This window comes from Nomascus leucogenys, chromosome 4, assembly GCF_006542625.1.
Source record: "Nomascus leucogenys isolate Asia chromosome 4, Asia_NLE_v1, whole genome shotgun sequence".
Classification (NCBI taxonomy): domain Eukaryota; kingdom Metazoa; phylum Chordata; class Mammalia; order Primates; family Hylobatidae; genus Nomascus; species Nomascus leucogenys.
Window position 1 is genome coordinate 5,684,633 of NC_044384.1, and position 5,674 is coordinate 5,690,306.

The window sequence follows — 5,674 nt, forward strand, 5'->3', positions numbered from 1 at the left end:
TTGTCAGGTACAGCCCAGTGGCTCTCAGAGTGCCCTGGTCCCCAGACCAGCCTCAGGAGCCACCCCGAGGAACTTGTAAGAAATGCGGGCCCCAACCCAACTTACAGGTGATTCTGGTGCACACTAGGCTTTGAGAACCATGGTCCTAGAGTACACTGAGGAGTCCATAGGTGCCTTGCGACCTCCCAGGCAGCTTCCACTGTCTGAGTTGAGACACTGAGGAGGAGGATCCCTCTTCCTGCCCCTCTTTACTCCTGCAGATACCTGAGATTCCACAATGAGTAAAGTAATGCATTCTCTTCTCTTCTTTGTTCTTTCTTCTTCTGCTGCTTCTCACTCTCGCTCGCTCTGTTGCCCAGGCTGGAGTGCAGTAGTGTCGTCTCAGCTTGCTGAAACCTCTGCCTCCCAGGCTCAAGCAATCCTCCTGCCTCAACCCCCTGAGTAGCTGGGGCTACAGGTGCATGCGTGCCACCACGCCCAGCTAATTTTTGTATTCTTAGTAGAGACGAGGTTTCACCTCATTGTCCAGGCTGGTCTTGAACTTCTGACCTCAAGTAATCCACCCGCCTCAGCCTCCCAAAGTGCTGAGATTACAGGTGTGAGCCACTGCACCTGGCCGAGTAATGCATTCTTTTATGTTAGGTACCACCTCCTCTTTTAAAAACAGGGGAACGGAGAAGCAATTTCACTGAAGTTGTGCCCCTTCTGGGGCCTGGCCCTGCACCCCTCAGACCATCGGCTTTTTAGATTGCACAACTAAAGATGGAAACTGGTAGTTCCTGCACTTGACGTTTTATTGCTTAAAAAAAGATGGTCTCCTAAAGAGTATTTTGCTGATGTGATGGAATGACATGAAGAAACTTGAGGAAGCTGGGATTTACCATGTCAGAGAAAAATCATCCAAGTGATTTGTGCATTCTATGTACTGAAGTTCGCTAGGGTGAAGGGTTCCTCTTTTTTGAGTGCTAATGGGGTGGAAGGTTGCAGAGGGCAACCACTTGATCCCAGGTTTATACCCAGCTCTGTGCTGAGGAAGCGCCCCCATGTGCTTTACAGGAGCAGACAAACTTGGGCTTGAGAACGGCGAGGATTCTGTCTCCCGCACATGTGTGCTATAACTTTTTGGAACGGCCTAGCAAACTTTCTGGAATAGAGCCACCTTCTCACAGGAGAGGGACTGGGAAATGAACGGCTTAAATGCATTTAAAAGTTCCTTTTGCAATTACAGGGTGCTATCAGCTATAAATGCTTGCTAGTCACTGTTTTCCCCAGGCTCCTAATTTCTGCAGGTGCCAGAGAAATGCAAGATTAAGTGAAACATTAGCAAATACTTCAAGTGCTGTATTTTAAACATAGATACATTAACTGCGGTATTTCCAGTTGGGAAACATGAGACCGTAATATAGAAATTGGAATCCTAAGTGCCCAAGAGTGCTCTCCCAGGGGGCTTTTAATCACTGGAAGTAGCAGGATTCTTGGGAACATGCCCAGAGATCTGAAAATGGGCAAAGGTTTTCCAAGTTTAAGAAATAAGAAAATATTAGGTTAGCGATAGTCTGGAAGCATTTTTCTTTCCTTCATTTTCTCATGGTGTTGGGATTTGTCCCTTTTTCTCTCACAGCGTGAGTCTGACATGCTCCAGGTTGGTCCTGGAAGCCAGTGCCTGGGTGTACTCTGTGTGCCTGAAGCCGGCTCCCGGAGTGAGACCCCAGGCACATGGGGAGACCTGCTTTCTGGCCCCTGCTCTACCAGTGCCTCCGTTATGGGTCTCAGGCAAGTCCCAGTTTGTGAGGTTGACCTCTGGGCCCCAGCCTGCCACTCTGCATGTGAGTAGCAGACTTGATGCTGGGAAGGTCACGGGGCAAATCCATCTCCAGGGGAGGGAGGCTTTTGGTGGCTGGCTGCGGTCTGAGTGGACAGCAGGCAGTCAGCACTAATCGCTCACCTAGTTTCCCTTTGTTCCAATCTTGCATTTTATATTCTGTCAAGAGGAGCATACGTGTGTGTGTGTGTGTGTGTGTGTGTGCGTGTGTGTGTGTGTTGTAATTATCAGACCTGTGAGTTGATTTGGTTAAGTTTTATTTGTCATACAAAAATAGTTTCAACAAACTGTGTTGATTTTTGTGCAATTTCCTTCCTTCTGTTTAAGCAAATTTGATTTTTTAAAGAAAGCCCAGTGCTTAATCACATTCCTCAAAAATCTATATATGCTAAATGGAGTGTGGCATCATGGATTGGATCCCAGAAAAAGAAAAAAAAAAAACCTAAGTGGAAAACTAATCAAATTCAAATAAAGTCTAGAGTTTAATTAGTTCCAAAAAAAAGCAAAGCGAGGAAAAACAATTAATGTATAGCCAGATATGTGGGCACCCCATGGGCCAGTCAAGTTGGCACAAAAATTAACTATCACCTGGGCACTGCTGGCAGGGAGGGAAGGCAGCTCTGTCTTTGTGATTTGAACAAAACCAAGGCTCTCCTCACGGAGCCTAGCTATGTCACTTCCACTGGTTTCCTGGCAGAGAAATGGGCTGTGTTCCCCAAATTCCATGCAGAGAGCTCCAACCCCAACCTCGGCTTCCTCAAACTGAAACCAGATGCAGGAACTATATTGGGCTGGGGGTGCCCAAACTAAATCTGCCAAAGGGAGGACTCCACGGATTTAGGAACCACTGTCATTGAAGATGCACCGTGCTTTGGGGACCATCATCTGGGCTGCCACCATCCACTAGAATCACCTCAAAGGCATTTTCAGGCCTATTCTGCCTGTGGACCCACAGTAGGTCCTGCATGGATTGACTTTGGGGACCCATTGTAGGTGCTACTCAGCCCTGTGTGCCCTCACGGAGTCAACACATGAGATGGAGTTGTGCAGTGGCAGGTACCTCCATGCCATAGACATGTCTCTTGGAAGTTGCATGTACATCCAACCATTTGCCTAGCTGCTGTTGGATTTTCCAGTTTCTGAATCTGCTGTTGCATCCACATTTCCAGGTTCCAAAACCCTACCCGTTCTCTGAGGCACAACTGCAGCCTCACCCATTGCTAACACTTTCCTGGCAGCCTCAAGCAGCACATCCCATCAGCTTTGCACTGGTCCCAGCGGGCCCAAGGGGCTGATGAAATTTCATTGCACTCCAAGCCAGGAATTTTAAAGCCTTCCCCAACCTCTTTGTATCTGGCCATTGATTAACATTTTACTGGCAATGCCTTATGTGTGCCTACATATTTATTTCTAACATTTATATTCTCAATTAATGAGAAAGATACTAATACAGGACCCAGACAATACAGAGAGGTGTGTGCAGGAAACAGGACTTTGTACCTGCAGATCCTTTTCATTTTTGTTCCTTCTGTAAACAACCATTGTTCTGGCTACAAAACTAACAACAAAAGAAAAGTATCCAGTTAATTTCATGTAAGAAGCAACACTGCACTTCTTTGGCTGGTTGAACTAGCACAATAATAAATAACATATATAAAAACAACTCATTTCAGGATCTCAGAAGTTCTTTTAATATTTTCTCAGGTGCTGGGGCTGAAAAAAAAAGTGAAATAAGACCAGAATGGCCCTGAAGGAGTTGATGGCTTGGGAGGGAGGTGGTACGCCTGAGTAAATGTGAGATGACAGCTGCATGTAAGCTCCACGGACGTGAGAAAAGGGGGAGCGGTGGAGGTGGGCTTTAGAGCTATGCCACCTTGAGAAATGCATTTCTGGCCAAGAGGAAAGATCACAAAGGCCTGGGAGAAGGGTAACGCTGTATTGGGAACAAAAGCGTCCTGGCAATCATGAAGTTAGAGAGGAGTGAGGCTTGCAGGTTAAGCCAAAAGAAGTGAATCATCCTCTGAAAGTTTTGGAGGAGTCGTCGTGGTTATAAATCCGGGAGATGGAAATATTACATCTTGAAAGGTCACACAGGCTGCGTTGTAAGAATGGATCAGGTTTGCGGGGGCCAGTCCAGAGATGTGTAAACTAGCTGGGAAGGTTGTTGCAGCAACTGAGGGAGAATATGGTTAAGAGTCAGAACTCAGGCATTTGCTGATGAACATTGGTGCTAACTAGGCACTGATGTAGAGATGGCCAGCTTGAGCGAGCTCAGGCAAAGAGGTTTGCATTGGAAATACAGATCTGGAAATTGCTTGCATATAAGTGGTAAGTAGAGCCACGGAGTGAACCAGGTCTCTGGAGAGTGTAGGAGTGAGGACAGAATCCTGGGAACACAACATACAAGGAGAGGGGGATGAATGGGAATATGTGGAGGAACAACCAAAGACAGAAGAAAGCCAAGGCAGCTGGTGTCCCGTAGCCTGGGGACACACCTCAGGAGGAAGGGTGGGGCCACCCGCTTGATGTCACAGGAGGGTGAGTCCACATGGCAGTGGCTGAGAGGGGGGCATGTGATCTGGTCTTGGTGGCCTCTGTTAGGGATATTTTCAGTGAAGAGATGGGGGTGGCGGTGCGGGTAGCCACTATCGGGCCTGTGGTGTGGGTGGTAAAAAGAATTTACCAACACAGTTGTAGGTAAGAAAGTCAGGTTTGTTAGAAAAAGTAGGAAAATATGTTGCAAGAAAGCAAGATGAAAATTAGCAAGACAGGAGCTGACTGCCAGGAGATGCAGGCTTGCAGGGCATTTTCTAGGATGGTGCTTGTGCTGGGGAGGGCTGCCTAGGTTGCAGTGAGCTAACTTGTATGTTTTTATCAGCCAAGGTGTCTGAGGATAAGCCAGGTGCAGGAAGACTGTGAGTTATTTGTGCAGGAGGGCTATGTGTCCTGGACCACAAAGAAAGGCAGACTGAGAGCTTATCTGCTTTTTCTTTCTGCTTTCCCCTATTCCTACCAGCCTGACTCCCTTTCCCTCATTAGGACTCCACAGGTGGGAGAGTCAGAATGCAGTAGCTAAGAGGAAAAGGGTGCTGAGAAAATGCAGTGGGTGCAGATGGCGAGTCTGTCTTGGTTTCATAAATGGACAGACACCTCCAGGAGTGTCTTACCTTTACTCTCCACATGCACTGAGGTGGAGTCAGACCACCGCCTCCCGTCTGGCCTCTGCTCACATTTCCAGAATGGCTTTGAGGTTCCCAACCTTGGCTGCCCTCTGCAATCACCCAGGGTTTTAAAGGCAACATTGAGACCTGGGTCCCATCCTCAGAGCTCTGGTGTAACTGCTGTAGGGTACGACCTGAATATGTTACAGGTAGTTAGACAGGCATGAACGGGGCAGAAGAGGGCTCTCCTCCCATCCACTAGGAATGCCAGGTGATGGTTCGACAATTATCACACTGCCTCTCTAAAACCGATAATTTAGCAGCTGGTGCCAGCGCACCAAGGAGAGACAGGCTCCTGATGATCCACAGCTGTTAACATTAAAGTGTTCATTGAATGCAGAGCCAGGGAGAAAAGACTTCCTGGGCATGCACATTAAGAGACAAAATGGCAAAGTCTGACCTTCCAGGGGCACTCCACGGGAAAGGGAAGAAAGCCTCAGATGGGCATGCGTATGACGTCCTAAATGCACTGTGCATGCTCACTTCCTAAGGGTAAAGAGGGCACTGCACATGGGAGAAGCCCGCCCGGAGGGGAGAATCCTGGAAAACAGTTGGGCCTATAAAGTCCTAGAATCACAGTTAAATGGGCACTCGCTTTTTGACCCTCAGGTGCCCACTTTGGTCCCTTCCA